Consider the following 10,354-nt stretch of genomic DNA (forward strand, 5'->3'; position numbering starts at 1 on the left):
GCCATCTTGTTGATATTCCATTGTTTGTTTCCGTGAGTAGGCACTTCACTTCGTCTTCATTACGACGTAGCGTAGTTCTTTCATCGATCCAACTTGTATCACGGGGAAGTGCATTTTTCAAGAAGCTTGGGTTGAAAGTAAGGAGTTTGGGAGCTGGGTTCGTCGAGATCCAAAAGATCGGCACATGTTTTACTGCCATCTGTGAAAGCAGAGCTACCAGCTAGGAATGATGGGCGTCAAAGGGCTGGAGTCGCACCGGAAAAACAGGAGACACGCTGATTTGGCGAAGACTCTCTCATCTTCCGTTGGTATGAATCTGTTTCTAAAATATCAAGATAGTGAAGCATAAACTTCAGGCAGTGGTACGAGCAGTGCATGCGCACTAGGGATCGCAAAAAAAATGCTTACTTTCATAACCGGTTTAACCGTAGGAAAAAAAAAACAAAACGATTAACCGGTTTTAAAACCGGTACCATAGTGGTGTTTACATAATTCACCAGCGGGACCTCGAGTTGGGGTGCGGGGTTCCGCACGGACTGTTTTTGTTGTTGCTCTTCCGGAATGACGAGTTCACAGAGTTCCTCCGTTATGCTAGTAGTGTTTTGATGTCTGCCAATAAAACAAGTTTTGTTCCTGTGTCCGACACTCCGCCTCCGACTCCTTTTCTCCGGTGCTACACCATCGATCGTTAATTTACGCCGCGGTAATGGGGTAGTTTGTATACAATATTGACAAACAAGCTTGTCGAATGTGGCTTTCAACAACGCACTCGTGTAAGTTAAATTTTTATTTTTTTGTAAAAATGTTTTAATGTTGACATTCTTCTTTCGGACTTTCAGAAAGGGCATGAAAGTATACCGAGCGTTTCTTCGATGCCATGTTTGATGTTTCTTTGATTTAACTGAATGTTATTTTGAGTCCAACTTTACTCTAACATGAAACTTGAAAAAAGTGGAAATGATGTTGAAAAAATAGCGCAATGTGGAGTACCGGAACCGGAAGAAATTATTGGACATTTTAACCGATCTCGAAAGTCCGATTACGGTTTCTGTTTAAAAAAAAATGAAAACCGCTTATAACCGGTTGCGATCCCTAATGCGCACCTACAGTTGTCCAGCCAGAAGTCAGGCTTTATGAACGTAGTTCAATACACGAAGACGGACTCGTCAAAGTCAGAGATTGTGTGGACTTTAAATGTGATCTGCAGCCATTAGTTACAAATCTTGTAAAAATAATTCAAAAGTGTTTGCAGTCATGTTCCCAGACAGTGACATTGCTAAAAACTACCACTGTGGGGAAAGGAAGACTTCGTACCTGGCTACATTTGGCATTGCTGCCCACTTTTCATTTCTACTGCCTCAAAGCCAAAAAAGCCAGAATAGAGACTGACATATCAACGTTTATTGAGAAGGCTGACAGGCTGTGTGAGGAGGCAGAAGAAAAGAGGAATCTGAGGTTTATCACCGAGGCCAATGCACTCAGAGGCAGAGCAAAGGACAAGAGAGCCACTTTGGCACCTCCGCAGCAACAAATAGAGGAGGCACTGGGTAGGCTCAAGGAGGTAGAGGAGGGGTGCTGAAACAGACATCAGTAGAAGACATTTGTGTATATAGTTGCAATTGTAGTTAGAATCTGTTTTTCTGTATACTGTTATGTGAAGACGTTGACAATGGTCATATCAATTAAAACTACCACAAGGGGTAACAGGTGATCACTGTCACAGGTACTGAGGTACTGGAACATTTGATGAACCAAGAACGGTTGATGGCACCATTGGGTGAGTCCTTTTTCCTTACTCTTGATTTCCCACGATTGTGATTTTACAGGCTGAAATTGTATATAGGGTGGTGGGATGGTAGATCTGCTAGAAAGCGTTGTTTTACAGTTCTGAGGCCACAGGGTCAATCCGGCCCCGCCGGTGTGGAGTATGCATGTTCTCCCCGTTCCTGCGTGGGTTTTCTTGCGGCACTCCAGTTTCCTCCCACATCACAGAAAGATGCTACTTTAATTGGACACTCTAAATTGACCCGAGGTGTGACTGTGTGAGTGCGACAGTTGTCTGTCTTCATGTGCCCTGTGATTTGCTGGGAACCAGTTCAGGGTGTACTCCACCTCCTGCCCGTTGGCAGCTGGAATTGGCTCCAGCACTCGCTGTGATCCTTGTGAGGATAAGCAGCTAAGAAAATGGATGGATGGATGATGCGGTTAAAATCTTTTCTGTTACAGACTATGAAACAATGTTAATAAAGTTATTTTTTGTAGTAAATTGAACTATATTTCTTGCTAATTTATTTTTTGTTTTCTTTAATGTTAGTAGGGATACAAGGTACACATAACATATTTATTTTTGTTTTTGCAAACTTAAAATGAAAATATCAAAAAACTTATGCCCTTTTCACTACACATAAATACATTACTAACCAAAAAAAGCCAACTATGAATTTGAAATGCTGCTTCCAACTTTTTTTTTTTTAATCCACAACGATATCCCCGTCTGTTTTTCTTGGTGTAAAACTGAATTATTACTTGCACAATATCTTTTGCAATGTATGCTGACGACTGAAGGATGCACCCAAACAGTTTGAAGGCTAACATTATTTTGCTTCCTATATTTAAAGAACAGAATTAGCCTTTTTGTTTTTTGTGTCTTATCTGTCCTTTCATCTTTAATGAGGCTCTGCCAAGGTGGAATTTTAACATTACACACCGTCTCATCCTGCACTTTCACCTTTGGCTTTGGAACACATTTTTCAGACCAAACCTTTCTCGCTTGAAAAAGAGAAAATCTCATTCAGTTTCAATCGCTTTTTTTTTCTACTTGCACATATTGAATCTTAATATAAGAAGATTTATTTTTTTACTTTCACCAATATTATCAAGAGTAAACATAAGCAGTGAGTCTAGCTCGTCTTCGCTCTATGTTGTCCAGTCTACTTTGCTAACTAGAGCACTGGTGGTGGGCTCTGTATAAGGATGCTGTCATTGAAAACCACATTGATGGGCTGCGTAAGTACTGTAGTTCAATATCTGGAATTAAGATGCACCCATTTAAGACTCTTAAAGGCAGAGGGGGCCAGCGTAAGGTAAACTAGGCGCGAGAGTGAGTGTGTCTGAGCAGAAAGTTCAGTGTGCTTCTGTGTTGAATAAAAAGCGACTAAAAGAACCCACTGGTGACTCCTTTTCTTCATTACCGAGGGCATTATACTACGTATATGAAATGTGCCATTGGATGTTGCAGTAAGTACTCTCTCATTCATTAAATCACATTCCAAAATGGCACAAACTGAATAGGTGTATACTTTCAATTCAGGTTGCAAGCCCATATATATTGGTAGAAGGGTAGTGAGGATGGAGCTGCCAGGCAAAGAGAATATTTATGGATGTTGTGAGGGAAGACCTGATGGCTGTTGGCGTTTGAGAGGAAGATCCAGGAAATAGGCTTACATGGAAAAAGATGACGTGCTGTGGCGACCCCAAGCGACACAAGCCTAAAGGAAAAGAAGAAGAAGCCTCTCTTTCTCTGTTGGCATTGGCAAGCACTAGCTAGAAATAAACCACCAAAAGTGACCAACTCAAATTTCTTCACACCTGTCATCTTCATCCTCATTTCTTGTTTCTATCTTTTTAATTTTCCTGATCACAGATTGGGTTGAATTGAACTGGCCGAACAGTGTTCATTGCTACCAGGGGATGCTACTGTAGTCAATGCTAAAAACTACACCGGGCGTCGAGCACATTCACATTTGATGTCACTAATTTAAAAACATCAGTCATTCTTTTATCAGTTTTATTATTTGCTAGTTATGCTATTCTGTTTGCTGTGGTGTGATTTTAGTAGTTTTAGTTTTGATGTGACACCCCGAGTGTGAACAACATCGTCTCTAATCACCTGCCAACACAAGCAGTGTGTAGAGCAATGTAAACTTTTTATGCAGACAGATATAAAAAGCAATTATTCTTCTATACTTTATGAGTGTCATCATGTTGTCTCTTACTTACACACTGAAACATGTGCTAACAATCATACTAACAAGTGTGTCTCACAACAATTGTGCACATAAGGCCTGCTGTCCATTTTGGAGAAAATGTAAGACTTTTAAATGCATCTTATAGTTGCAAAGATATGCTTCAAATTATACGTAAGTATATTAATACTACATCCATAGTTCTTGGATTTTTGTCATTTATGGGGGTGTAACGAACAATGGAGCCCGAACGGGGCACAAACCAGTGCAATCTGTAGGCCGGTCCCAATCCCGGATAAATGCAGAGGGTTGCGTCAGGAAGGGCATCCGGCATAAAACTGTGCCACATCAAAAATGAGCATTCATCTAAAGAATCCCATACTGGGTCAGTCGTGGCCCGGGTTAACAGCTCCCGGCACCGTTAACCTGCAGGGGTGTCGGTGGAAATTCAGCTACCGTGGGTTGAAGCGAAAGCAGAGTAGGAAAGTGGATTCTTTGGCAGAAGAACAAAAGGAATGCACAGAGCCTACAAATGAGTGTCGGGGCTTTGAATTTTGGGACGATGACGGGAAAAGCTCAGGAGTTGGTTGAGATGATGATTAGGAGAAAGGTTGATATATTGTGGATCCAAAAGAGCAGGTGGAAAGGTACTCAGGCTAGAGGTTTAGGAGCAGGGTTTAAATTATTTTACCATGGAGTAGATGGGAAGACAAATGGAGTAGGGGTTATTTTAAAGGAAGAACTGGCTAAGAATGTCTTGGAGGTGAAAAGAGTATCAGATCGAATGATGAGGCTGTAATTTTCAATTGAGGGTGTTATGTATAATGTGATTAGTGGCTATTCCCCACAGGTAGGCTGTGACCTAGAGTTATAAGAAAAAGTTTGGAAGGAACTTGATGAAGTAGTTCTGAGGATCCCAGACAGAGAGAGAGTTGTGATTGGTGTAGACTGTAATGGACTTGTTGGTGACAGGATCAGGGGCGATGAAGAAGTGATGGGTAAGTACAGCATCAAGGAAAGGAACTTTGAAGGACAGATGGTGGTGGACTTTGTAAAAAAGATGGAAATGCCTGTCAGGAACATATAGAGACCTACAAGAGTGGAGGTAGAAGCACGCAGGTGGATTATATTTTGTGCAGACGATGTAATCTGAAGGAGGTTACTGACTTTAAGGTAGTGGTAGGGGAGAGTGTAGCTTGACAGCATAGGATGGTGGTGTGTAGGATGACACTGGTGGTCTTTTGTTTGGACACCACCATCGGCACTGCCACAGACAGTCTCTTTGGCCTCTGCATAATGAGAGACATATTTTTTGTTGTACTGCCATGAGGAACGAATAAGGCCAAAAAAAATGTTGTGGTCCTGATTACCTACATTTCAGAACTAGGGTTGCAATGTATTTTTTATATATTTTTTTTATATTTTTCTTTGTCTCTAACTCATAGTGCTGCCCTTTTCTTGTCAGTTCTTGTTAGTTCTATCATGCATTATGGGATAAAAATTCATGATGGTGTCTCGGATTGTAAAACATCGGAATATTAGCAGAGATGATATGTATGTGCTAAAAGGCTTCCCAAACACATTCTAAAGACAGTATTACTCATAAATACAGTAATCAGGGAGTAATATGTAATAATGATAAAGTAAAAGCATTTCAATTTTGTATTTGTAATCATATATATTAATAATAATCCTGTACAGTAATAAGGCCTAAAAAGTGTTGTGGTTCCGATTTCCTACATTTCAGAACTAGGGTCAGTAAGTAGTTTAAAAAAAAAAAAAAAAAAAAAAAAAAAAATATATATATATATATATATATATATATTTGTTTTTATGCGTCTCCAGCACATGGTACCGCCATTTTCTTGTCAGTTCTCGTTAATTCACACTCTCTCGTGCATAACGTGATCAAAAACCACGATGGCGTCTCGCATTCTGAAACACTAGAATATTAGCAGACATGATAAATAAAGTTGAATTTGTCACAAACGAGGTGGAGGATCGGACCCAAATGCAGGAAGGCAAGACGTAAGCCTGGATTTTAGGAAGATTTATTGCCAGACACAGGTCGTACACAGAAAGACAGTCCAACAACGCGACAGTACAAAAATCCCAAGGCAAAAGGCTTGGTCCAAAAAAGATGAAACCATCTCAGAAAGTGGACAGTGGCGAAACATGAAAACGTAACTTGACTTGATATAACACTATGACATGGGACAAGACAGTTAGCTAGTAAAGTGTCTTACGTCTATTGTCTTGCATGGCACAAAGCAGTCTTCATCCACCCATCTCTCCAGAGGAAGCCATCGATCTTTATTTGTTCTTGCGTGCAGATTTCACGATCACAACCTGCTCTTCAGTATCAATTGAAAGGATCATGTAACCCTCCAAAAGTGGTGGCGGTTAGTAGTGAAATTGCTCCAAATAGACATCTCTGTGTTGTGCCTCGTGCGTCTTCTTTCTGTTACAGAAAATTAAACTTCCAATATGTGCATGAAAAAAAACATGTAAAATCTTGGGTGCATTGTCTATAATTTATAATTAAAACTTTCTCATACGTTGTGTCTGGTGGTATGTAGTGATCATAACGCTGTTTATGCTTGATGTCAAATGTAGCTAATACAGTATATGCTGATAGCGAGCAGTGAAACCTTTTTTTTTATGCTGAGTTTTTGTTTAGTATAGCACACAGGAGTGATACCCTACTAAGTTTGGGGGTGGGGTCCTCCTTTGAATTGGCTGTCTGTGTAATTTGCAGCAAAACAAATAGGCGTAGAAAAATCTGGTGAATATTAGTATTTGCTTATGGGCTGATGGTGGCTCAGCTGGAAAGCATTGGCCTCACAGTTCTGAGGTCCCGGGTTCAATCCCGGACCAACCTGTGTGGAGTTTGTACATTCTCCCCGTACCTGCGTGGGTTTTCTCCGGGCACTCTGGTTTCCTCCCACATCCCAAAAACATGCAACATTAATTGGACACTCTAAGTTGTCCCTCGGTGTGATTGTGAGTGCGGGTATTGCTCTCTATGTGCCGTGCGATTGGCTGGCAACCTGTTCATGGTGTACCCGGCCTCCTGCCCATTGACAGCTGGGATAGGCTCCAGCACTTCCCGCGACCCTTGTGAGGATAAGCGGCTAAGAAAATGCGTGGATGGATGGTATTTGCTTATCATGTCATCTCTAACAAATAGATCAGGTCAACTACTGTATTTTGTACTGTAGGTATTTGAATCCCATGTCACTCTACATTTATGTTAAAATCCGGTCGTCATTAAACTTTCTGCAAAAGAAGCATACGTATGAATCTGTTGATATAGTAAGTTCATGATTGTGGTTTGCACATATTAGATACCTGTAACATTTCACAATGCAAGCATGGAAAATGACCATGTCCACTTTCAGGATTGGAGGTGGAAACATTTCATGTTTGACAGCACGACTCTTAAATTATAGGACAAAACAGTTAAGACACTGTCTTTACAAATATGACAGTAAAAACACAATCCTGTTTCTCACGCACAATCATTCCCATCTTAGATTGATAACAACAGTTGGGGAAAAACTTCCCGAGTGTTGGTCCTACAACCTCTGCAATATTATTCAATGCATATTTTGGATACTGGATTATTTGCTTGCGGGCAACCTGTATAAGGACAGCTCTCAAGGTATCTTGTGTTGGCACCGTTCTTACTCCCATGCAATCCATATGATCAAGAAACTCTTTCTCATCATCGTGGGTAACATGTTCTTGCAAAGCAGTGGACAAAAGATGACGGTCAAATTGAGTAAGATACAACATCAGGGAGTCAAATAGTAAATCAGATGAAACCAAATATGATGGCTGCTGTAAAGGCTTGTACAAGCCGAAATGGAAAATACCCATGATCGTTCAGTCCCTTGGCCAACATCCTGCCAACAGGTTTCCATTTTTCCTCTTGCCATTTCAGGGAGAGTGATGCCACTCACATCTGCACCTTCTGCTGCGCAGTCTAGGAATTCTGTCCAGAAGGTAGCATATTCATTGTTAAAGACACCATCAGCATCTTTCCCCATTTAATCAATCAAGCTATATTTCACAGACGTTGTTAGCACTGCTTCATCTTTGAATTGGGCAATCAGTTAATCTAAGAGAGTTACTCTGTGAGGGTTCACATTCATATGTAAAAGTTAAAGATAGCCTGCTTTTTGGCAGACCATGTGATCTACCAAAAGTTGTCTCAGCATCAGTAGGAGTTGAGGTGAAAGTGGGGATGTTGGGTTGTTGAACTTCTGTTGCAAGTTTTGGCTTATGTTTGAGTGTATCATCATCACATAAATATTGACCCTTGTCAAAGGACCAAAAGTGACCTCTGATGTATTAAAGATTTAAAAGCAATAATCTAAACATCTGGGGTGTTCAGCTCATCAGCTTCCAAGGTGTGTATGGTATTTGATTTTAACTGCTGTGTATTTTCCACATCAGCTGCTTCCCCTTTTCCGCTGTTTGTTACTTTTTTCCACATTTTGTTGAGTTTTCATTCTCATTGAGTTCTCATTTGCTGGTATATCAGCTACTTCCCCTATGTCAGGGGTCGGGAACCTTTTTGACTGAGAGAGCCATAAAGGCCAAATATTTAAAAATGTAATTTCAAAAGAGCCATACAGTATTTTAAAAACGAAGTACAGGTGTATTTGCGCATTTATATAAGACCAACACTAAGTCTTTGAATTATTTTAAATAACATTGTTACGCTGTTGCTCATCAATGATGACAAAAGTACTTCTTACCATTAATGTGACAGCTACTGCTGCACAGTTTTGCTGATGGCTTTGGAGTTCATACATCGTCAGATTAAGCTTCACCCAGGTGTTGAGACTTCCATTCGTTCATCCTGAACGTAATTAAATTTGATTTCCCATCATGCCAGTACGATGGTGGACAGTTCTTGCCAACAAAGCCATGTCTTTTATCCGTTGGATTATCTTGTCTTGATCCGAAGTTGGCAAAATATTTATTGGCAATGTCGAGTATGAATGCTTTGGCATAATCCCCATCTGTGAATTTAAATACACAGAAGAACCTTCCATCTCCACAAAGGCTGTCCATTCTTGTTGAAAACTTCGATACTCCTCATATTTTTTCCTTTAAGCGACTTTTGTCAAAAGCATTTCCATAATTAGTTGTTCTGACACGATCAGCGTTAGAGCCTCCTTCACCTCTGGACATAGACTACCATGAAAAAACTACGGTAATCTCTACATCATTTACGCTGCCTCCCACACCTAACTACGGCAACCCCACTAGGACAAACCTTCTCTGCGCTACAGAAATCACATTCACTTTGCGAAATGTGAAAAAATGCGAAGTAGGACTACCTAGTCCCCCCCCACACACACATGAGGAATTTTTTGTATGTTTATCTGGGTACCAGAATGATTAAAATACGTAAACAGGATTTATACTTTACATATTTTAGATTAAGATTAAAACAGTACACGTACTTATTTAAATCTTTAGTTATAAAACCTTTTTTAATCTTTCCTCCAACAGTTGCCTGACTGTGGTCAGGAAACGCACAGAGGATGCTCTGGTGGAGTGAACAATAATGGTGTGAAGCACCGGTTTGCTGCTCAGAAGGCTTTATTAAATCCTTTAAGCACCCATCATCAATGTGTCCTCTCTTAGACACTACACCTCCTGGGTCACCCTTGCTAAACACGTAAACTGTCCACACTAGTAACTGCTCGCACTGCATTTCTATCCCTTCTCACTCTCACTGCTCCACACGGTTGCACAGTCCTGTCTCACATTCTCTCTCTCTCTCTCACACACACACACACACACACACACACACACAGACACACACAACAAAGGGGAAGCTCGTAGAAGCTTTAAGTTCACTCACTTGCAGAATTGCCACATGATGATCGTAAACACGGTCCTTGAAGAAGTACGCATAGCCGTCCTTTTCCAAAAAACCTGTTTCCGCCATCCCTCACTGATGAAGTTAGGAAACTCTTCCTCCATGTAAGGATAAGCAGCATCATAGAGAGGAACGTTTCTGAGGCTGTATCTTTTTTAATATTTTTGAACTAGACTTTGCTGGCCAAAATGCCTTGCCCTTGAGGGGGCAAGCGTTCAACAAGGAGAAAAGTGCCCTGTCCAGAGTCCTGGAGGACATCCCAGTAGGTACCACAGTGCCCGTGCCATTTGCTGCACAAAGTGGTTAATTCCTCTAGCTGGATCTCCAAAAGGACAGTAGCGCTCAGAAACAGGATCCCATTCCTCTCGCTGGATCCCTAAAATGATAAAAGTGACCGCAGAGTTACAACTTCTTGGGCGCTGTGGAGGAAGCTTTCACTGGGGCACAACGCTGATGTGGTATTTTAACCACATAATCGAAATATGTT

At 40.9% G+C, this 10,354-nt stretch overlaps 1 long non-coding RNA gene across 1 annotated transcript in view; it reads left to right on the top strand.

Moving 5' to 3' along the window:
• Positions 1-598: 598 nt before the first annotated feature.
• Positions 599-10,354, top strand: part of LOC133499599 (uncharacterized) — an 88,741-nt gene continuing 78,985 nt past the window's right edge. Inside the window, exons 1-2 of the long non-coding RNA XR_009794703.1 lie at positions 599-773; positions 1,724-1,777. This is a non-coding gene — a long non-coding RNA (uncharacterized LOC133499599). The remainder of the gene's footprint in view (positions 774-1,723; positions 1,778-10,354) is intronic.

Source organism: Syngnathoides biaculeatus, chromosome 4 (assembly GCF_019802595.1).
Source record: "Syngnathoides biaculeatus isolate LvHL_M chromosome 4, ASM1980259v1, whole genome shotgun sequence".
Classification (NCBI taxonomy): Eukaryota; Metazoa; Chordata; class Actinopteri; order Syngnathiformes; family Syngnathidae; genus Syngnathoides; species Syngnathoides biaculeatus.